Here is a 25,851-nt window from a genome sequence, read left to right on the forward strand (position 1 = left end):
AAGTAATTACCAGTTGTAAACTGTTACACCAGAATTCTTTAGATGGCAAAGTTATGAATTAGTCAAGTGCAAAGCATGTTTTCCAACAGATCCAAATATTTTTAGTTTTTCTGCAATAAAAAGTTAAAAGCACAAACCTACATTTAGTGGTCAATGGTTTACCATTTTATCTCATTTGGAAAAGATGTCCAATGAATTCAATCCCATTTATCATGCAAGCAAAACTTTTAAGTTTCAGGTTACCAAAGACTTTGAAAGCTTTCTTAACAATTAATGCTGAAAACTTTGAGACAGACAAATTTGACCGTTATCTCAAGTCATCTTTTTGTTAACAAATTGCAACAGGGATAACATGAACTTATTTGACTTTTAGCAAACCAAGGTGGAAAAAAATTTTCATATTTAATGCTAATAACTCTAAAGATGGGTCTATCTTAATAAAAGCAGCAAATTTAAATTAGTTTAAACACCAAATATGTTCTACCTGCATCCACTTAAAAGACAGTCAATTGTTCCTCATTGTAAGTTTTTACCTGGGACACCAGTGGGGGAATCTAAAGTGGGGAGTCCAGGTGGGTGATCTTTGCTCTTCAGCATCAAGGGTGGGAGAAGGAGCCAATGGCACAGAGGATCGTAGAGAAGCCAGTTATATAGGCCACACCCGAAATGGTGATGAAACAGGAGCGGGGGAGGAGAAGGCAGAAGAGGTGAAGTACTAGCAGAAGGCAGAGAAAGAAGATTCCTGGTTCTAAACCTTGTCAACTTGGTCAGAAGAGAAGACACCATGTTTTTTTTGGGTTTTGTTTTTGTTTTTGTTTTTCCACCAACTAGTGGAATTAGGCAGTCCATGTCAGGACACAGAAGACAGGAAATTGCCCCAAAACAAATAGAGTTTCGAGAGCTGCTTGGGAATATTCCTTAAAATCCCCATCTAGGATAGACTAACTACCATTGTCTCCATTTTTAGCCATTAATCCAGGAAATGAATGAAGGAGAAGCCTTCACAACTATTAAGAGGAGGAACAGAGAGTCACTGTCCGCTTTATTAGGGATGACCTGTGTTTCCTCCAGCAACTGAATTCTATCAGGAAGAGGCCTGTTTAGGCATCCAATATGTCAGGAGGGACTTTACTAGCCAAACACATTTGGACAAACACATTCTGCAAGAGGCCTTTTGGTCCAGGTCCCGATTTACATCCGTGAAGTCCTGGACCTAGGGTACCTCCATCCATTTGCCCTGTTTCCTGCAGAAGATATCTAACTGCTAGATCTTACTAAGGCCATGCAGTATTACAGGAGATTAGTCCTTTCCTAATTTTTTCAATCCAAATTGTTTCCCGTGGGTTAAAAAGACATCCTGAAGGAGAATCCTTGGGGATTGAAAAGAAGCTCCCATGCTCTTCCTAGAGAGAAAAGTAAAGAAGGCCAATTACCATGAAAATTATGCCCCCCCAACTCCCAGGTGGCTTACAACATGCAAGATATGTCAGAGGTTCCTGAGGTGTCAGAGTGACCCAAAGCATCTCTTGAGTGAAGTCTCTATGGTCACTGATCAGCCACTAAGGGCCCCTGTAGGAGGGATACTAGCATTCCCCTGATTCCCCATTGCATCCTAGGCTATAAATGGGTGTCAGCATATGGACTGAGTTTACCTTGCTGAGAAGGCTGAAGAAACCACTGTTTTTAACCCATGGAAAACACTGGAAAAGTTTTACAAGGAAGAATTACCCAATTTTGTAATTTAAGTAGTAGTTAGTAGAGGATATTGTCAGAAAACAGGAAAGCTAGAGATCCATCACGATCTAAGTGACACTCCAACGTATATAGTCTTTACAGCCAACTTCCTAGGAAATAGTCCCAGTTGGGTTTTAATTCAATTAGGTACTGGTTTCGGCCAGCTCCCAGTGGAGGTCTCAAGGCCAGAAGTGACTAGACCAGGGATGTGGAGGGGATCACATTAGACCATTGAGGAGGAAACATCACATAAGAGTCTTAAGATTGGTAGCTGTTCTGGTGACTTAGGTGGCTGGCTGTGTCTAAGACAGACAACTTTGTATAAGGACAGGAATAAAGAGAAGTATCAAGTTTCTGGGTCTTATTACCATTCCAGCCAGGGTACTAACTTCCAGCCAAAAGGCAAGCTTCTCCTCATAGAGTAGTCATGGGCTAGAGGATTGCAGCCTGAGCAATTGGCATGAAAGTATTTCAATAAGACCATACTTCTCAAAAAGCCCCTGAAATGAGAGTAAAGGAAGAAAAGAGAGTATTCACCAAGTTTGCACCAAGGCTCCAAGTCCACATGAAAAGACCCAAAGCCCTGTGTTAGAATGCCAAATGATGAAGTTTTGCGGTGGTGAGGGGATGCTGTTAGTTTGTACTTTGCCCTCAGCCTGCGTTATGCACCCTCATCAATGACATATTTCTCAACTTGGGTCAGACTACCTTAATATTGCATTATAACATATTTTACTAAAAAATTATCTCTTTTGTATCCACCTGAAAAGGAAATACTATCATAACATAAACATGTCTGAAATTTACTTAGCTTTTTTGTTTGTTTGTTTGTTTGTTTGTTTTCTTTTTTAATGGACTATACATCTTCAACCCAGTCTTTTAAAAACTGATAGGGGCACTTGGGTGTCTCAGTCAGTTAAACGTCAGACTTTGGCTCAGGTCATGATCTCATAATTCATGAGTTCAAGACCTGCATTGGGCTCTCTGCTGTCAGCACAGAGCCCGCTTCAGATCCTTTGTGCCCCTCTCTCTCTGTCCCTCCTCTGCTTGTGTTCTCTCTCCCAAAAATAAAATAAGCATTTAAAAAAATTAAGAAATTGATAAACATTGGCTCTCTATCAGAGACAAAGTTAGATGCTATCTCTTGTAAAATGGTTGTATCTATGCAGTTATCAAATGATATCCATCCATCACCAAATAAGTTGATTTTTCTGGGGTGAATATTTCTTTTATAAATGCAGTATTAGGTAAGTTATATGTTTATTTCCAGTTTCCAGTGTGACATCTAGGGACAGAATCACACCATGCTAGAACAGTATTCCATCAGGATGACTCTTAACTCTAACCTTCCAGAGGAAACACCAGAATTGTCAATGAAATTTTCACTCCTGGGATTTTCAGAATTTTATCAAAGAAAAAAATAAACATATTTAGTTAATAATTGTTGAACTCCTATTATAAAATGAGAATTACCTGTAAGTTATTAAACTATTGAGCAAAATCATTAGGGAAATCCATAAGAAAAACTCTCATCTATTCTTTTGCATTCTCTTTCTCATTATGAAAAAGGTGACACTTAGCCTGGGGAGCAAGAAGTCTTTTCTTTCAGAGGGGCAGCTGAAGCACGTTTTTATCGTTGAAAAAGAACATAGGAGTCAAATGGGGCTTCTAAGTAGAAATTATTTAATACTTACGTAGTTGCTTAGCCATTGTCTCTTCATTTCCTCAATAAAAAAGTAGCATATATATTTTTCAATATTGAAAATCTGCTATAAAACCTCAATGAGATAAGATGTAAATGGCTTTGTATACAACCTGTCATGTAGCAGGCCATCAATAAAAGTAGCTCTTTCCATTTTGAGCCTGTCTGGGTCCCTCTTTTCTCACCCAATTTCTACAGATCCTTTTCTGTTATTCATTATATTTTTATCCACTGTCAGACTGAGGTATAATATCACTTTTGTTTTCAGTAGTGTTAACTGCAAGGAAGAGAGACATTCATATTCCTTCAACATAATATATGTAGAGAGAGAGGTAAATATATATTCAATATATTTGTTGTTGTTATTGTTGTTGTTCTTAAATAGATACGTTCAAATAAGACAAAAGACTGGTCTATCACTGGAATCAGGCAAAGCTATCCTACCAGATACCATGGAAGAAACAGCAACAAGTATAGTGTCGTTTCAGGAGACTGGAATACATAGTTCAGGAAATAAGTCACTCAGGACTGACATGGTTCTGGGACTGGGTTCTATGTTTGGCCCTTAACAGCCACTGTTTGTTAATCCGTGACCTAGTAATCTCACCATGATATTGACTCAGATTTAACCAATTTTTGTTACTATTTCTCCTGTTGCTGGAAATTAACCATATCTCTATCATAATAGTCTTTCAAAAGTCACTCATTCAAAGCTTCTACTTACTCATGGCTGTTTTTGACTCTTGGCATCTACAGATTAGCATTGCTCTTTATGCTTCTGCCTCAATTACTAACTAATAGAGTCTCTTTGCATCTCAAATTCAAATTAGTGAGTTAGAGCTAGTTAGTCACAGTTAATCTTATTGAAAAAGTTACTTCATTTTAGGATATTCCATGGGGCATTACCAAGCCTATAAATTGGGTGCTTTGGAGTCAAATATCTCATCTTCTGAAATTAGCTCCTTCCATGAATGTGGGTCATGTGACAAAAGTCATGACTAAATACATCTTAACCTAGACCACCTCCTTCTGCAGGGGCTGTGACTTTGGTAGTTTCTCTCAGACTCTATTTTCTTTAGCTTATTCATCTGAAATACAGGAAAATTTCAATGCATATATTTGTATTTCCTTAAGGTTCAGTTTAACTATTTGTTAACAATATTACAAATAATCTGAAAGGGTAGTACCACGTTTTAGTTACTTGATATATAAGTTTTGGCATATTTCTATTGACATAGGCTCACTGGTCTTTCCAAACTATGTCTAGGGTAAAATTTATCATATAACTTTGGAAACTATTTGTTTTTGTGTCTCATATGACCTCATTGGACTTCACAGTAAGGGATAAGTGAAGTGCTTCACAGTAAGGGATATTTCTTACTCATTAAAATGCCTCTAAGAAAATTCAATAAATGTGGTCTGTTCCTTAGTATGGGTCTATAATTCAGCTGCTTTTCTTCTCTGCCACAGAGTCTATTGCAATTTATGATAAAATTTAAATTCTTTTTTTTTTTTTTTGGCTAACTCCTAACTTGGCTATAAGCTTTAGTGTTTGTCTCCTTCAAGCAAATGTTAACACCACAGTGCTGAGATTTTATCCCTAATGTTTATTGTTCTATTTCCAGTACTTAGAACAAGGCTTGGCACATGTTAGGTCTTAATTAAGTATTGTTGGAATAAAGTGAGACATACACAAATTACCTCTTTAATGCTAGTAAGCATCTTCTCAGTCTCTAATTGCCCATAAAGTCAGTTTCCAATCATTATGTATCTATTGCCATACAGATTAAGCCTGTAAATCACAAGAGATTGATGAAACTAGCTAAGCAAGCACTTATTAATTTGATCAGCTTTATAAATGTGTTAAGCATGTAACCTATGCATGCCTAACTTTAAAGTATTATGAATTCTACTGCTTTATATATATACATATACATATACTTTATATATATACATATATACACATATATATGTGTATACATGTGTGTGTATATATTTGTGTGTATATATACATATATACACATATATATGTATATATGTGTATATATGTGTGTATATATATGTGTATGTGTATATATTCATTTATGAATTCTTCTGATGTTCTTTAGCTGGTGCTACTGTCTAGAGAAGTTCAATAAAATCCATAATATTTGACCCTAACTATAGCAGAAATAGAGTTTTATGGAACATCAACAAAAAAATACCAATAGTATATATATTAACACCTCTAATGCAAAACAAAACAAACATAAAAGAGAGAACTGAAATGTATTTAAGAAAGAAAAATAGGTAAGGGGCACCTAGGTGATTCAGTCAGTTGCGCATCTGACTTGATCTGCATTTGACAAGATGCAGTTGAGCATCTTGATTTCAGCTCAGGTAATGATCTCATGGTCATGAGATTGAGCCCTGAGCCCTGTATCAGTCTCTGCACTGGGCATGGAGACTGCTTAAGATTCTCTCTTTTCCTCTCCCCTGCTTGCACACTCTGTCTCTCTCTGTCTCTGGAAGAAGAAGAAGAAGAAGAAGAAGAAGAAGAAGAAGAAGAAGAAGAAAAGAAGAAGAAGGGGAAGGGGAAGAAGAAGGAGAAGAGGAGAAGAGAAAAGAGAAGAGAAGAGAGAAAGAAAAATAAGTAAAACTTTGACAATTGCACATTAAAGGAAGTCACTCAGTGGTAACATGTTTTCTGTTTCCCAATTTTTTACAGCCTTATACCAACCATATATGTTATCTTAACTGCAGCAGCAAAATCTTTCCATCTGGCTACCTTCTCTAGGGTAAGAATACAGAAAAATGGCTGAAAGTGTGGATTCTAGAGGCAAGGGGCTTTATTGGAGGCCCAAATCCAACTCTTTCAAGCTATGTGATTAATCTTTTTGATCCCCCAAATTGACTCATCTCTTTCCCCACATCCTACTTCAGAGATATAACAGAAATCATAAAGTTAAAACTGCCTGCAAGACCTTCTCCCTTTGGGTGTCTCACAGGTATTTGATTTCTCCTAAACACTCTACATTTTAAGTAATACTGAACAAATGCAATTTATATGAATGTTTTTCAGGGAAAATTCTGGCCAAAACCTTTAACTTTCCAGGATACCAATTAAATAATAGGTTATCATCAGTTTTTATTTTTGGTTTTAAGGCAGTGAGTCAGAAGTTCAGAATAGCATTGAGACAGACATCATTCAGAAATTTTTGTTTGGTTGTTTTTAATGTTTATTCTGTACTCAAGACGCAGAATACCAGATTATCAGATATTACTTATGGACATTGTCTTCTCAACTAATGGTAGACCTTCCATATATCTGAGAAGTAAAGTCACCCATTATTTTATGATGGTAGACAGAAAGAGGCTTACCCAGAGGGAGCACTATAGTCATAAACTTGTCATTGTGTTTATCATTAGCAAGGTGACATTCTTCCTTCGTTTACATCCAAGATGACTGGGAATATAACAATATCAAATTTTACTGGTTTCTTTCATAGAGATGTGAAAACTAACCAGCATATAATATTTCTCATGATATAGCACAAGATAAATGTACTATATCATGTATCATGCTTGCAATTCTCCTATTTGGAAATTCCATAAATTGTCTGTTGGGAATGAAATAGCCCAATTCAGGTGGCCTCATCCTCTCTGGTTGCAATTTATTAAGTTCATGTATTCCCATAAGAAGAAAACATTATCATATTACAAATGACCAAGGTCTTGGGTTCCCAAACAAGAGTGTCTGAGCTGCTCTGACTTGTTCACGACTTTGTGACTTTCTTTGTACATGCTACTCACTCTTGCTAAAATGGCTTCCCTCTTCTGCTCCCAGCCTTCATCTGGTTACTTCCTCATCATGGATAATTATCTTTCTTATACATTTTTTTATTTTTCTACACCTCTTTCTTGAAATTTAGCGCCATGGACTGCACTTGTTTAAGCCCTTGAGGAAAGATATCAATCTTAGTAAAGCCTTGTCACATAGTAGATACTCACATATATGACTGAGTGAATAAATTGATGGTATTTTACTTTATCATTTGGCAGACGCATGGCAAAATATAATGTGATCAATGATGGGGAGAAGGGATTGAACTAATAGATATCACTGTGCAGAAAATTATATCTAGTGACAAAATTTTGGATAAAAAAATTCACTACTTGAATGAAAATAGATATAGATTGCACTCCTCTTTCAGCAGGAGTGGAGACTTCAACATTTCTAGAAGAGTCAAGAACTTGTAATGAAGGGAAAAGAATAGGCCAGAGAAGTTTCTCTTTCCTCTGGCTCATAGAGCTCATTACAAATGAAGTGTTAAACTGAGCTGTAAAGAGATTATAGTCCCTTTTTTTCCCGTATAATCTGTTCGGTTTCTCCATAAAATAAACTGCAAGAAGGACATGATCTCTTGTGATTATATTGAAAGTTTTGGGTGTCTTGTAAAGGAAAATCTTAAAAAAAAAATAAGTTGAATATAAATGTACAAGTTTCCTCCACTACCCAAAAGTAGAGCTTTCCTGAGAAACCTTTCATAAGCCAAAATTGTGCAAACTAAAGAGAAACAATTGCTATTATTTAATATGGAAATGTTTTTTTTTTTAATTTTTTTTTCCCAACGTTTATTTATTTTTGGGACAGAGAGAGACAGAGCATGAACGGGGGAGGTGCAGAGAGAGAGGGAGACACAGAATCGGAAACAGGCTCCAGGCTCTGAGCCATCAGCCCAGAGCCTGATGCGGGGCTCGAACTCACAGACCGCGAGATCGTGACCTGGCTGAAGTCGGACGCTTAACCGACTGCGCCACCCAGGTGTCCCAATATGGAAATGTTTTTAGCATTCCCAGACCCCAAAAATAACTACTTTTAGGCTTTTTCTGATACCTTAGAACACACCTTGAAAATGAATGCATAAAATAAATTGGGAGAAAGCACAGATGCTCACAGACAGGGTTCACAGCTGTGGCAGTCTGATGCTGAGATGCTGAATGTAGTTCCCGGGGCCACCCCTGCTGCTCCTGTGTGCACTGCTCTACAAGGGCTCACTGCAAACAAATGCTGAATGCTCTTCTCACCTATTTTTTTTTTCTTATAAAAGCACAATCCTCTTTAAATTTCTTTCTTTAGTGGAAACAGTTACCCATGTAGGTCTTTAGTAAAAGCAAAGTGAGAAGGGTGAACCTTCCAAAAACTGGGGATATATAATCCCCACATAAAATCCTCTTATATATCCTATAGATATATCTTATATATCCTCTTATATATCCTGGGGATATATAATCCTCACATAAAATCTCACTTTTATGAATCTTTTATTATAACCGTTAAAAACATTTTTAAAATTTTTTATTTGACAGAGAGAGAGAGCAGGAGCAGTGAAGAGAGAGAGAGATAGAGACAGAGGGACAGAGAGAATCCCAGGCAGGCTCCATGCTTAGCACAGAGCCCAATCCTGGGCTTGACATGGGGCTCTATCCCACAACCCTGTGATCAAGACCTGAGCCAAAATCAAGAGTCCAACGTTCAATCAACTGAGCCACCCTGGTGCCCCTCTTACAGCCTTTTAATTGAATCAAACAAATTGCAAAGAAACTTATCCTTTCTTCATTTTCTGTTTTGCTGTAATAGCTAAATGTATCAATGATCAAAATACGATTGAATTTCTCCAAAGGCAAAAAATAGCTATTATAAATAAGCAACTTGTCAACACAGCAGAAATAAAAACAATAATAAGAGAATATTATGAGCAACTATATGCCAATAAAATGGGCAATCTGGAAGAAATGGACAAATTCCTAGAAACATATACACTACCAAAACTGAATCAGGAAGAAATAGAAAATTTGAACAGACCCATAACCAGTAAAGAAGTTGAATTAGTAATAAAAAATCTCCCAAAAACAAGAGTCCAGGGCCAGATGGCTTTCCAGGGGAATTCTACCAAACATTTAAGGAAAACTTAACACCTATTCTCTTGAAACTGTTCCAAAAAATAGAAATGGAAGGAAAAACTTCCAAACTCTTTCTATGAGGCCAGCATTACCTTGATTCCAAAACCATACAGAGATCCGACTAAAAAGGAGAACTATAGACCAATTTCCCTTATGAAAATGGATGCAAAAATCCTCAACAAGATATTAGCCAACCAGATCCAACAATACATTATAGACATTATTCACCACGACCAAGTGGGATTTATACCTGGGATGCAGGGCTCATTCAATATCCACAAAACAATTAACATGATTCATCACATCAATAAAAGAAAGGACAAGAACCATATGATGCTCTCAATAGATGCAGAGAAAGCATTTGACAAAATACAGCATCCTTTCTTGATAAATACCTTCAAGAAAGTAGGGATAGAAGGAGCATACCTTGAGATCATAAAAGCCATATAAGAATGACCCTATGCTAGTATCATTTTCCCACTGAGGAAAAACTGAGAACTTTCCCCCTAAGGTCAGGAACAAGACAGGAATGTTCACGCTTGCCACTGTTATTCAACATAGTATTGGAAGTCTTAGCCTCTGCAATCAGACAACACAAAGAAATAAAAGGCATCCAAATCAGCCAGGAAGAGGTCAAACTTTCACTCTGCACAGATGACTTGATACTCTATATGGAAAACCCAAAATATTCCACCAAAAAAAACCTGCTAGAACTGATTCATGAATTCAGCAAAGTGGCAGGATATAAAATCAATGCACAGAAATCGGTTGCATTCTATTCACCAACAATGATGCAACAGAAAGAGAAATCAAGGAATCGATCCCATTTACAATTGCACCAAAACCCATAAAATACCTAGGAATAAATCTAACCAAAAAAGTGAAAAATCTATACACTGAAAACTATAGAAAACTTATGAAACAAATTGAAGAAGACACAAAAAATGGAAAAAGATTCCATGTTCCTGGATAGGAAGAACATATATTGTTAAAATGTCAATACTGCCCAAAGCAATCTACATATTCAATGCAATCCCTATCAAAATTACACCAGCATTCTTCACAAAGCTAGAACAAATAGTCCTAAAATTGTATGGACCCAGAAAAGACCCCAAATAGCCAAAGCGATCTTGAAAAAGAAAACCAAAGCAGGAGGCATCACAATCCCAGATTTCAAGCTATACTACAAAGCTGTAATCACCAAGACAGTATGGTACTGACACAAGAACAGGCACTCAGATAAATGGAACAGAATAGAGAACCCAGAAATGGACCCACAAACGTATGGGCAACTAATCTTTGACAAAGCAGGAAAGAATATCCAATGGAATAAAGACAGTCTCTTCAGCAAGTGGTGCTGGGAAAACCGGACAGCGACATGCAAAAGAATGAACCTGTACCACTTTCTTACACCAGATACAAAAATAAACTCAAAATGGATGAAAGACCTCAATGTAAGACAAGAAGCCATCAAAATCCTCAAGGAGAAAGCAGGCAAAAACCTCATTGATCTTGGCCACAGCAACTTCTTAGTCAACAAGGGAAGGGAGGCAAGGGAAACAAAAGCAAAAACGAACTACTGGGACCTCATCAAAATAAAAAGCTTCTGAACAATGAAGGAAACAATCAGCAAAACTAAAAGGCAACCGACAGAATGGGAGAAGATATTTGCAAACGACATGTCAGATAAAGGGTTAGTATCCAAAATCTATAAAGAACTTCTCAAACTCAACACCCAAAAAACAAATAATCCAGTGAAGATATGGGCAAAAGACTTGAATAGACACTTCTCCAAAGAAGACATCCAGGTGGCCAACTGACACATGAAAAAATACTCAATATCACTCATCATCAGGGAAATACAAATCAAAACTACAATGAGATACCACCTTATACCTGTCAGAATGGCTAACATTAACAACTCAGGCAACAGCAGATGTTGGCAAGGATGCAGAGAAAGTGGATCTCTTTTGCATTGTTGGTGGGAATGCAAGCTGGTGCAGCCATTCTGGAAAACAGTGTGGAGGTTCCTCAAAAAATTAAATATAGAACTACCCTAAAACCCAGAGATTTCACTACTAGGTATTTATCCAAGGGATACAGGTGTGCTGTTTCAAATGGACACATGCACCCCAATGTTTATAGCAGCACTATGAACAATAGCCAAAGTATGGAAAGAGCCCAAATGTCATTGATGGATAAATGGATAAAGAAGATGTGGTATATTTATATATACACAATGTATATATACAATATATATATACAATGTATATATGTATACACACACACACACACATATATATACACACACACAATGGAGTATTACTAGAATGAAATTACTAGAATGAAAAAGAATGAAATCTTGCCATTTGCTACTATGTGGATGGAACTGGAGGCTATTATGCTAAGCGAAATTAGTCAGTCAGAGAAAGACATATATCATATGAGGACTTTAAGAGACAAAACGGATGAACATAAGGGAAGGGAAACAAAAAATAATGTAAAAACAGGGAGGGGGACAAAACATAAGAGACTCAAATATGGAGAACAAACAAAGGGTTGCTGGAGGGCTTGTGGGAGAGGGGTATGGACTAAATTGGTAAAGGGCATTAAGGAATCTACTCCTGAAATCATTGTTGCACTATATGCTAACTAACTTGGATGTAAATTTAAAAAATATATAATTAAAAAAATAAAGTAAAACAAATAAGCAACTTGTGAGAATTTTCATGCTGATATATTTTAAAGTATAGTAGAGATAAAGGTATACCTGGTGTTTATGTCAAGTGCTCAGCATATTTATTGCATGAGTAAATAAATTAATTAATTAGTATAGCTTTATATTTCTTCAATATATGGCTTAAGGATTTTAAATGTAAATACAAATTAGCACTATGATCTAAAAATATAAAAGTTCATGTCAACAGTTAAGATTTGGAAAAAAAAATTTTTTGAGGGTTGAACTCTCTTATCAAGATATATCCTTTACATTTCAAATGATGTTACATCAAACAAAATACTGTATTCACTGCCCTTTCGGTTTCTTAGAGGAATCTCAAGATTGGCTTAAATTTTCATTAAACTCTTTTGTCTCCAAGCTCTTCCTTTTTGCTAAAACATTAATTATGGGTCACTTTACTAGCCTTCCTATTAAGTTCCTATTGTGCAAGGACAGAACATAGTACACTTTCTTTGATCTGCCTTGCAAAAGTGCTGCTGACACTAAATTCTCTATCACTGAATTTATTAAATATGCAAGAAAAATTGAAGATTCACAATGACAGCTCTTAAAACTTTCCAAGTTTCTCTTTATGAAATATTCCTGATGATAAATAAGAAGTAATGATAGAACTGGAATATCACCAGTTTGCAACCTCTAATGAAAAAGTGAGTGTAGGAAATGAATATATTCATGCCTGCTAACAGAAAAAAGGAAGTCAAGAGCAGAATAGTCGCCTTCTGTTGGAAAAACACAATACCACTTATGAACAATTCTTGACAAAATATCAAAACCATATCTCATGAAATTCCTGTATCAAACCTTCAGTTTATAGGAAATGGAACAGAATACATATCAGACAACACCACATATATACAATCAGCAAAATCTAGCGTGTGGTGAACTCTAAGAAAAAATGACCCTGTGTCTTCAACAAATAGTAAGAAAAAATACAGAGAAAGGGACGATGAACATGTAAGACTTGGGGCATGTAACCAATTTTAAACTATTGAAAGGTAAAATTTTGAAACATTTGGGAAAATGTGAACACTAACTGGATATTCAATCATTTTGAGAATTTATTATTCATTTTGGTGGCGTAATGTTGGTATTGTCGTGAATTTTTAAAAGTCATTACATTTCAGAAGTAACTAAAATATTTATTAATTAAATTATATGATGCTTGGAATTTGATTCAAAAGGATCCAGGAGGAGTAAGGAAAGGGAAGTTTGCAGTGGTGCAGAGGAAACACAGTTGACCACGGATAGATAATTATCAAAGCTGGGTGATAGGTACAGGGAGGTCATTAAACTGTTATCTGTACTTTGTATATGTTTGATATCTCCTGTAACAAAAATGCTATTTTAAAAAGTTTTTCAACTAGAACTCTGGCCGCTTCACAAAAGGAAATTTCTTGTTACCACACCCTGTGAATGCGCTTCAACTATTTATCCTGTTTCTCAGCACTCTTTCCTCTCTGCTCTATACTTCTCCTTCTTCTACGTCTGTCCCATTGACCATTCTGCTACATGCACACCCACTTAATTCTTCACTTACTTACAGACAAAGTCTACCTCTCCATCTCCTGTAACTAAGTGCAGTCTTGCCATTGCAGATCCAAAGACTCACTAATGTGGTCTATTAAAGCACAACGCCAGGCTTACCATTGCACTCTGGCAAAGATATTAAAATGTCAGGCCTATCCCTCTGACAATCAAGCTCAATGAGAAGAATAGAGCAGGAAACATTTCTTTTCTTTCACCGATCTAAATTATGCAACTACTACCTCTTCTATGTCTTTAAAAGGCAGAAATGGCTAAGATCAAGTTCAGTTTTACACAACTATTTTTGGGTTCCTCTCATGACCATTACTTTTTATATGAGATGTGGATATTGCTTGAAGGACATTACATTTGGGGATAGGACTGGAAGCAAGAAAATTCTGTCAGCACTTGCATTGAAACAATTACTATGTAAAGTGAATGCTTTGAATAAATCAGCAACTTTTTTAGTGAGGCAATTCTGCATTTTAATTATGTATTTCTATCTTAATTTGGAAGAAGAGGTAAGTGTATCATTCATTAAAAAAAATGTTCGTTTAAGTCATTAATGGAAATTCTCTCTAAATTCGAATTGCATATTTTAATTGTATTCCTGACTAAAGTTCATGTATCATCCACTTGCATAGCCTTGACAGAAAATCATTCTCCTCTTTCTTGACTGGTTGGCAGACCATCCACATTTTGTGTGTTCACGGTAGAGTCCAGGATAAAAAGTTAGTGCGTTAGTGAATTTCAGTGGATTATCAGTTTCTTTGGAGTTTTTCTAAAATAAGATCAAGGCAATTTTAGATATAGGATGTTATTTGAGAGAAAACTACATAGTGTTGTCATAATCCAATGCAGTTAGTTAGGTGAACGTGTGAGTTTTTGCTTTCAGTCACTGCAGGCTATCTGCCCCCAAACTCCATTCCACCCTTCACATTTAAATGACGGAAGGGTCTGGGAATCAGATCTGTTCCAAAGGATGACTGGACATTTTAGACGTAAATGCTAATTTCCCATGTGGAAGGAGCCCTAACTGTGTGCCATGCATCTTTTTTCTGTCAAGCCTGAAGGCTTACTTTAGTAGGACTGACTGCTCCAGCAGCCAGCACAAAGTAGCTCCTGTATGGAAGGGCTATGTACTATGACCTAGCCTTTCTTCATGGACTCTCCACACCTAAATGCAGTTTCTAAATATTTCCAGTCACCAAGCAGTTACTCCATTCAGAGTACGTGCCATACATCCTCAGTTTTCTCAAACATATTTCCAATATAATTTTGGTTTCTCCTGTTTACGACTATTTCTCCTACTTTTCAGCAAAGAAAAAAATGAGGCTGTTTTCAGTGTGGTGGTTTATAGCAATGGCAATAGTGTCAGCCTGGCTTCAATTTAAAACATATCTCTGAAATGTACTGAGCCTGTGGCCTTGAGCATATAGCTTACCTTTGAAAAATCTTAATCACCTCATCTGCAAACATTGATATATTTCTTATAGAGTTATTTTTTTGAGATCATGCTCATAGGACATGAATCACAAGGTCATCTATTATAAGCAATCAAACTTGGCCACTGACTGTTATCAAGAGAAATTAAATTGTTCATAATTAATTAATTAATTAGTTGTTCACTGTTACCAAGAGAAATTAACTGTTCACAATTAATCAGCGGCATTTAAGCCCAAGAATATAGAGCCCAGCAGCACACTGAAGTCTCCATGTTCAAGACCAGCCCAAATTAACCCCTGCTGATAGACTGGCTACCAGTCCATACCACACAGCAGATGAGTCTTTCCACTCATTCATAAGCAACTATTTGGTGACTAGGAATATTTAAATCTGGACCTTCTGATCAGACCATTAGGCTCTTTCTTCACCAAATAAATGGCCTTAACCACTAGCTTCTCCTCAAAGCCTTGATAAGAGCAGTTGCAGGAATCCACAAACTAAAATAGAATATATAAAACAAAACAAACATACAAGAAACAAGAACAACAACAACCGTAGCTCTCTCTGTTCTTACAAGAGAATACTTAGCTCCCTGGCATTTCTGTTAATTCATGTTGTCAGCTTACCATGGAAAACTGTCTCTTCAATAAGGAGACCTATAATTTCAGTAAAGATATTCAGTTCAGGGATACATATTAGGGAGTGTGATGTTAGCCCTATGTTGAATTATTTCTTCCAGTCAGCCTCCTACGTCTTATTTCTTAATTTTTGACTCACAGGTGTTAACAGCCACCAATAGACAACACATGTGGTAGGATTAACTGGACATACAATATGGCCATATTTCTCACACCGGTACACGACTTACTTGTTTTCTTCCTTCTACTATGGCAACGGGTGATGCCCAGATAATAGAGGCTGTTTCACCTTGTGTCCCAGAGGGAATACATCATGGATAATGGCCCCATGGTTGCTGTCTCATGCATGTGTGGTCAGCTGCCATACGTGATCAACTGTATATATGTTCTATTTTAGAATAAGGAGACGATACTACATTTTATGTTATACATTAGTAAAGTCAAAGAATTTTTATTAGAAAAAATACACCAGACAATTTTATTCATCTCCATGTTTTCATTCAGAATTTAGAACAGAGTCAAAACTCATTAAAACAGTGTGTGTTCACGGTTTTGGAGTTTTTAAAAACTATTTTACTGCTTTAACACAAAGCTTTTCACCAAGTATTTTCAGATTTTCCTCTTTCTGCCACATAGTGGATTTGCATTTCTCTGACCTCTTTGAGTTTTTTAAATTTATTTATTTATTTTGAGAGAGAGAGAGAGAGAGAGAGAACAAGCAGGAGAGGAGCAGAGAGAAGGAAAGATATAATCCAAAGTAGGCTCTACACCATTAGCGTACAGCCTAATACGGGGCTTGAACTCACAAACTGTAAGATCGTGACCTGAGCTGAGATCAAGAGTCAGATGCTTCACTGACTGTACCACCTAGGTGCCCCCTCTGATCTCTTTATAGATATGCCCACCTATGTGACTTGCTTTTGCAAATGAAATGTAAGCAGAAATAAAATGCCCCACTTTGGAAGAAAACTTTTAGGAATACAGTTTGGTTCTCTATATTCTCTTCCTATTGCTATAGCAACTGTAGTGAAGCCTGAAGAGAGAAGTTTCCCTCAGCCTGAGCCCTTGAGTGACTAAGATGAACAGGGACCCCTGTTGGCCTACACTGAGGGAAAATAAAGTTGTGCGCATCTGTATGTGTGTGCATGAGTGTGTGTGTGTGTGTGTGTGTGTGTGTAGCTATTGAGAATTTGGGGTCCCTTTGCCACAGTTTAACCTAGTTCATTTTGACTAGCCTAGACATTGGTACTTAGAAAATCAGTGATATATAACAAAAGCTAAAACATTAGATTGATTTAGTGGTCACTCCATAGGTGGTAAGGGAACTATTCAAAGACTGGGAAGATAGTGTTTTATGTCCTTCAGAGGTAAAGAATTTGGTGAGCTCTAATACCTGAATAAGCTTAGAAGCAGATATTATGGGAGTGCCAGGGTGGCTCTGCCAGTTAACTGTCCAAGTCTTGGTTTCAGCTCAGGTCATGATCTCAAGGCTCCTGGGATCTCACGGTTTGAGGTTGGAATTGTCTCTTCCCCCCTTTTGCTGTCCCTCCCCTGCTCATATGTACATGCGTTCTCTCTCTGTCTTTCTCAAAATAAGTACGTAAATTAAAAAAAAAAATAGAAGCAGATATTATGTTACAACTCTAAGGGAAGAGATTGGAAAATAGAAAGCTTATACTGCATTGGTTTCTTTCCTTTTTTTTTTTTTTTACAAAAAATAGATGGGTACAGGCACAGGAAAATGTAGCTAGTTTTAGGGAAATTAAAAGAATCTTTGAGTTGAGGGAACTATAGGGTTTGAAGAGGAAACCTCCCTCCCGTTGAAAAGAATAGACAATATATATGTATGAATAAAGCAGAACTATAGCCAAAGGGGGAGGGAGATAGAGAGAAAAAGATAGAGACAGACAGAGAGGTATTGTTGGAGTAAATTTGTTTTAAAATGAAAAGGCTATATTCAGTGGGAACCTGAGATCGAATTGTTTTGTATTGCAGAAACATGTTCTTATGTTATACCAAATCTCTATATCCTCTTCTCTCTTTAACCGCACATCATTTGGGAGGGAAAAATCAATGATGTAGTTGCTGCTTTCTGAAATTATATGTCTTAGACACATGGATTCTTTGGGTCATTGCTTTTCTTCACTAATGGAAAATATAATGAAAACTGCATAATGGAAAGAACAATTCCAATGAGAGCAGGTTAAACTGGTGCAGAATTTTAAACTTGAAATGTGAGCTATGGAATAAGTATCTAATATAAGTTGTCATGTCTGTAAAAATAAGAATTTCTTCATATGAATACCACTGGCTTTAAATGTTTTCTCTGAGTTTAGAATCTTCTTTTTCTATACCAAAAGATGGATTTTAATCTTAAATGAATTGAGCCCCCTAATGACTCTAAAACTAGGGCTCAGAAATGAAAAAGACCTGGTGTGTCAACAGGCTAGCATTCCTAAAAAAGTGCACTCCTGAGGAATTACCACTTAAGCATTATTTGCATGTGTAAATTCTTAAAAGAAACTAAGAAATGAGTAAGCATAGTAGTCAAAGTTTTAGTTAGACTCTATGTATGTGAAAATGGCATAAATAGTGAATATAAAATTATGAAAACATACTATCTCGGAACAACTGAACCTGGTGCATGTTTAAGAACACAAATACGGAAAGTGCCTGATGTTCCTGTTTCTTCCAAATGAAGAAAATCACACATATTTCCAGCCCCATTCAGGAATGTCTTCTATATCTTCCCATTCACCCCACTAAAAAAAAGAAAAAAAAGTAAAAACAAAAGAAAAAAACACTTGAGTAATTCATTAGTTGCATTATCACATATGAAATACAAAGTTACTCAGGCTAATTTCAGAGGCAGGTAGCCAGACAGCATAGTGCTCAGAAAATAGAAATTTGAAGGATCATGAGCATAGAGAGAGAAGTCTTCCCACAGAAATAAGAAGCTAGAAAGAATCGTTTTTCAGTTACAGCTATGAAGACTGAGAATTTCTTAAAAATGTTAAAATGCACTCTAGAAGTAGAGAAACAGATTCCCAACACATATAAAATCAAGGAAAAGTATTATAAGATATCGGAAGGATTAACAAAGGGTATAATTATATATTGCTGCACAAAAAAATATCCCAAATTTAGCAGCTTAAAGCAACATTTATTACTGCAGTTTCTGTGGGTCAAGGATTGTGATGTGGCTTAACTGGATAGTTCAGATTCAGGGTTTCCTATGAGACTGCAGTCAAGGTTAGGACTGTGTAGAGGCCAAGGGCAGCCTGCCCAAGGATGTGCCACTTTAACATGCAGATTATTTCCAGCTGCAAACAATCAAGGTCCAGATGACTCCGGAAGAAACTTTGACCTTCCCTCTCACTGCCTAAAAGGATTTAGGTACAGGACCAGCTTCAGGAAAAGGGCTATCACCATAGAAGAAAAAACTACCTGTGGTAAATAGGGAAGAACCGCAAAGTCCATTAAAATTCCTCGCTATGTCCCATCCTTTCTGTATGGCCCAGCAGACATTCGTTTATCAAATGTTACTTTTTTATCTTTTAATAAATTGCTTCGCCTCCTTTAAAGTCTTATATCCCTATGCCCTGCTCATTAGCTCAGGATGACATATATGCCTCATTTTGCCTGAGTCTTTGAAATCTCTTGTCTGTGTGGTTTCCCCACACCTACATGAGTAAATTTGATTTCCTCTTGTTAATCTGTATCATGCCAATTTAACTCTTAGACCAGCAGGAAGAATCTTACAGGGTAAAGGAAAATTTTTCTTCTCCAACAACTGTTATCACTCCAAGGCTTGACTTGGAAAATCTGGCTTGGCTTGGAAAATCTGACTCCAAGATGGCTCACTCACAGGGCTATTGACAAAATACCTCAGTTCCTTGCTGGCCATCAAAAAAAAAAAAAAAGGCCTCAGTTGCTGGCCATGTAGATTTCATGAGGCTGTTTGAGTGTTTACATGACATGGCATCTGGCATGTGGCAGAAGTCACACTGACTTTTATGGCTCAGTCTCTGAAGTCACATATAATGACTTTTGTTGTATTCTTTTGGTCAAACCGACTGATCCTAATACAATGTAAGAAGGAACTATACAAAGACATTAATACCTGGAGATAGGGGTCATTGGAGCCATCTTGACACATGGAGGGTCTATAATTCACTTTCTCCTTCCTAGGGGACACCTGAGGTAGTGTCGACATAAAATGAGGTAGTGATATTTTACTACCTGAGATACCTGGATGAGTTCTCATCTGAGAGTTCTTTAGCTGGTTACATTTGGTCTATCTAGATTGATTGCTGAAAATAAATCTGAAATTCATCAGTTGAGATGTACCTGGTTAGAAAATGGAAGGTAACACACAGTCTCCCTACCCCTGCATGACTCATCAAGCATAAGAACTAAAAAGCTCCAAACTTAAACATCTTCTTCTGAGTTTAGATATACTACAGACATTGATAGAATTCATGTATTACTATGAACTTAAACCATGCTCTGGTGTGGCAGAAGAGATCATTAAAAAGTTATGTCTGATGAGTTTGGAGAGCCCTCCAGAAAGAATGCTGAAGCTATGCCTGGTTTCTGTTTATATTATTTGATATGTGTTACAGGTTGAATTGCACCCACCAGAAAGATATGACAGAGACCTAACTTCCAATACTACAGAATGTGAACATATTTGGAAATAGAATCAAATACTTAAATATTGGAGTAGTATTGGCCCTTAATGTGAACATAGTTGGAAATAGAAGCAAATACTTAAATATTGGAATAGTATCGGCCCTTAATACAATGACAGGAGTCTCTAAGATGATGATGTAAAGATCTAGGGGGAGAATGCTATGTGATGATGGAAGCAGGGATTGGCATTATTCAGCTACAAGCCTAAGGGCATCAAGGATTTCTGATAACACCAAAAGCTAAGAGAACGATTTGGAACTGATTCTTCCTTGGAGGCTATTAAGAGAGAATGGCCCTGCAAACACTGATTTCAGATGTCTAGCCTCCCAGAACTGTGAGACTAAATTTCTGTTCTTTGAAACAACCCAGTTTGTGGTAATTTATTAAGGTAGCCTTAGGAAACTAAGCAATACACATTAGTCACTTTTGGTGTGAGAGATCTATTATGTGTGTGTCTGCTTTGACAATTCAGCATTCTGTGTAATGCAGATTAGTGGCAGTAATGGGATTGTCATTCAGACCACAAATTAAAATGGCTGAGGTATTGGGGGTAAGAAAAAAGGAGGGTGAAGAAAAGCCTGACAAGACTTTAATAATAGGATATCTCTACACATCCTTTGTGTGAAGAGAGGAATGCCTTGCCGTAGATTACACAGGGCAATCTTACTAATGAAATACAGAAGAAATACACCGAGACCCAAGGGAATTGGCTAAGAGGATGGACAGAGAAGGCCAAGCAGAGGGAAAGTCAACTAAAAATACTTTTTCTGGCAATTACAGCAGCACTGGTGAAAATTAAACCTCTAAAGGAGGAAACTAAGATAGGAAAGTTAATTTTCTCCACTCAAATGTATTAGTAGGAAGGAAATCAAAAATTAATACCAAAACCTCATGTATGTCATTGGTTAAATCTTGTATATATATGCTTATTAACTGAATAATTACTTTCCAATCTCTAATACGACTTCAGGCATCATCAAATATTTATATGTGGTTTTATAAAATGCAAAGGTAAAGAGACCCTCAGGGTATTAGTGTGAATAGGTATCTGAAAAAAGTACATCCTAAATGGCCATTTCTTTTTATTTTGTCACTTAGAGAGGGAAATGCTTATTGTTTTAAGGGCTTATGATTTTAAAAAGTAAAAGCTAAATAGATACAGGATAAGCTATTACTGAGGTGACCATCCATTACCAAATTCTATAATAGTAAGCAAATTATGATGCAAAATGAATGAAGATTCAATGAAACAAAATGCCAGAAGAATTAACAGATCACATCAAAGAGAAATAGTTTTATGTCAGAAGAATTTCATGCTGTTATATTTTACTTTTACTAATTAATACAGATCCATTAAGTTCCAATAATATAAATTGCATGAGACTGATGGGTTGGCTCTTCTTAGCATTTTAATTGTAAAAGAAATTTTTTTTTAATTTAATTTTTTATTTTTAAAAATTTACATCCAAATTAATTAGCATATAGTGAAACAGTGATTTCAGGAGTAGATTCCTTAATACCCCTTACCCATTCAGCCCATATCCCTCACACAACCCCTCCAGTAACCCTCAGTTTGTTCTCCATATTTATGAGTCTCTTCTGTTTTGTCCCCCTCACTGTTTTTATATTATTTTTATTTCCCTTCCCTTATGTTCATCTGTTTTGTCTCTTAAATTCCTCATATGAGTGAGTTCATATGATTTTTATCTTTCTCTGACTGACTAATTTCACTTAGCGTGGTACCCTCCAGTTCCATCCATGTAGTTGCAAATGACAAGATTTCATTCTTTTTGATTGCCGAGTAATACTCCATTGTGTGTGTTTGTGTGTGTGTGTGTGTATACACCACATCTTCTTTATCCATTCATCCATCGATGGACATTTGGGCTCTTTCCATACTTTGGCTGTTGTTGATAGTGCTGCTATAAACATGGGGGTGCATGTGTCCCTTCGAAACAGCACACCTGTATCCCTTGGATAAATGCCTAGTAGTGCAATTGCTGGGCTGTAGGTAGTTCTATTTTTAGAATTGTAAAAGAAATATTATTTGATCATCCTTGAGAGAGCCAGTTATGAAATGAGACTTAGAATATATTACCCAGTATACTTATTGAATAATTACCAAATAACTGAGTTTATGCACAGTGGATACCACAATTATATTAAATATAGACAGAAATGTAAGCCTAGATAAATTGTAAACAATATATCTTATCACCTCATGCCCAGTGCCCTCCATAGGACTTTATTTATAGATGTTGTTAATGATAATAATGATGATCTTTTACAAAAGGAATAAGCCATAGCCAGAAGAATAAAGTTTTTGTAAACAAATGGAGTACAAAAATAATACTTTAATTCTATCATTTTAATTTCCAGAATAAGAACTTTTCAAATACCTAATCTTTCAAAAAAAGAAAAGGAATAATTCAGGATTCTGTTCAGAGATGAAATTGTCAATGAGTTATTTGTATTCATTTAACAAGGATTCCATTTAATCAACAAACCATTTGTGAATACTGCTTGAAAACTGATGAATGTAATCCCCAGCAATTCCCTAAATACTTCAGCACATAAAATACTTTAAAAGGGAGAAATTTAAGCAATGGAATAGTTTGACAGAAAATATTCTGTAGTCAACTTTGGGAGAAATAATTTATAATGACTGTTGAGTCAGGAGGCTGTCTGCTAATTCTCAGCATTATAATACATTATTATAATGTACATATATCATTATAAAATGTGAGTAAAAACTATTTTATCTTTTAAGCATAAGACATGATCATTGCACTATAAAAATATTTGATAAAAAACTATTTCTACATAAGATAAAAAAGTAGAGCTACAAATAATCATCATAGAAGAAAATGATTTTTTATTTAATATTTTAACTTTATTTATTCATTATGAGGAGAGAATGAGAGAGAAAAGCAGAGAGCAGAGAGAGGGAGAGAGAGAATCTCAAGCAGGCTCCACACTGTCAGTGCAGAGTCTGATGCATGGCTCAAACTCAAGGACCGTGAGATCATGATCTGAGCTGAAATCAAGAGTCAGACACTTAACTGGCTGAGCTCCGCAGGCACCCGACTCATAAGAGAAAATTCTTAATTTAATATATCTATCAAAACTACAATAGTTATTAAGTAACATTCCCATTTAATTTCAATACTGCATGATTAATGTGCAATTGTTCATTCAATAAATCCATACCCTCCCCTCTATCCATGCCATCTTCATTACACTTAACATAAGTAACATTTTATGTCAAACATGCAACTCTTTACTTTACTGTCTATAATATTAAAAATTCAAAATCACCGATTTTTATTTCCAAAGTATTTCCTCACTTTCCTACGGTTAAGATTTCCTAATGGAAGAACAAAAATCAAAATTGTTCTGACTCAAGTAGACTCAAACTCCATCTCAATAAAAGCAGCAATTCCCAAGAGAACTGGGTTGGCCGCACGCAGGCTTTTGAGCTGACTCAGCTGCATTGCTAATAGTCCTGACATTGCAGCAAGATTAAGGGATCCAATACCGAGCGGCAGCTCTGGCAGCTCTTTCAGCGTTACCATTAGCAAATGTTACCAAAATCAGAAAGCTATAGAGAGAGCCATGAGAGACATAAGCCCATCAAAACCCCGAATCTATCTTCTGCAGGGTTTGATTCTGAATGCAAGAGTAGCAATTCAAATTGTAGTGTGAATAGATATATTTATATGTGTGTAAATGTGCATGCCTTCCTTTACTGTTTTGTTCTGTTTGCCATTGTAATCCTCATAATGGTTGCGAAGCTGATGTGCAATTTACTAGAAAGTGCCAAAAGAGCTTCCTCAAGATAAGTCTCACTGTTTTTCTGGCAGAGTATGTATAGAGCATCATTTGGGGAGTTTAACATCTTCCCTAACACACTGTAGAAAGGCAGCCCCTCATTTAGCTTAGAATTGAATACCTGTGTCAGGGACTGGAAAATACATTCTGCCAATATATGGATAGAAAAGTATGGTCCTCACTCCCAAGTCTATGGTAGAAATGTACATATATAAGCCACCATGTACAATATTAAGTGCTAAATCCTATGGGGTAGAATAGAGGGAGTATGGATGAGATACACTGGCAATATTGACCACTTGGCAGAATGGAAAATGTTCAGGAGGTAATATCTGAGCTCACTTATGATAAATGAATGGCAATTTGCTAAAATAATAAGGAAAAAGACATCTCTAGCAGGAATAACTGTAGGAGCCTTGATATAAAGCCCAGAGTATGTGTGGCATGTTTAGGAGACAAAAACTATTTAGTATTTCTGATGTACAAACAGAAAACTTGTAAAATCAAAATATAAAACAAGATAAGAAAGAAGGTCCTCAATCTTAAATAACCTTGGATGACATGCCAAGGAATTTTAATTTGATCTTGTAGATAATGGGGAGTCATTGAGGAATTTGAAAAACATGCAAGTGGAGGTGGAAGAAACACCAGTCCCAGGCTGACAAAAGTCCAGGAAAGAGGAGCACAAGGCAGACAAAATTAGGTAACAGAAGGGGTTGAAGAAAATAAAGACGTCATTTATGATTTAAGCAATTGCACGAAAAAAAAAATTGCGAGGATGGAAGAGTTTTTGACGACTTTCAAGCTTCTAGCTTGTGATACCAGGTGAATTGTGTGCTATTTATTCACATAGAAAATAATAGATTTGAAGAAAGACAGTGTGTTTAGTTCTGGATATGATGCATCTGAGGTAACTGATGGGCCAGTGACATTTCCAAAAGAGATTTAAGCTTAAAATGTTGGTTTTAGACATAAAATGAGGAAGGAGGTACTGATTGGAGATAAAGATGTTGGTGTGTATATGTAGCAATTAATGCTGCAAGGTTAAATGCACCAGTAATTTGACTCATCCATAAGTGCTCTTATATATCACAAAATTATTAACTTCATATATTACAAAATGTATAATGAATGTGAAGGTATAAACCAACACCAAAATCGATTTTACAATATAATCTCTATCCATTTACTAAGGATCTAATCTGTGATGTCTTATACTGTACATTTCTCAACATATGTAGAGTCAGAAATACTTAACGAAGCACTTAAGCACTTTCCAGACTTACAATGGTTACATACATGGAGAACATACCTGTCTAATTACACTAAAGAAAATATGACTCTTCCCAGAAGCAATGAAGAGACAATGTCATCGACCTGAACATCAGTTAGGAATCCATTACAATGTTCCTAACTAATGGCATGTTGGTATTACAGTAATGCAGTGATGCAGATATTGAAAAGAGAACTCGGGCTAAAAGCATTTCTGTAATTAAGAAAAGTTTAAAGTCAAATGTACACAAGTCAATAACAAATTTTTGTTTAATACCTGCTAGTCATCATTCTAGGCCCTTTACATGTGTTGATTCACTTAATCC

The sequence above is a fragment of the Leopardus geoffroyi genome, chromosome B4 (genome assembly GCF_018350155.1).
Source record: "Leopardus geoffroyi isolate Oge1 chromosome B4, O.geoffroyi_Oge1_pat1.0, whole genome shotgun sequence".
Lineage (NCBI taxonomy): Eukaryota > Metazoa > Chordata > Mammalia > Carnivora > Felidae > Leopardus > Leopardus geoffroyi.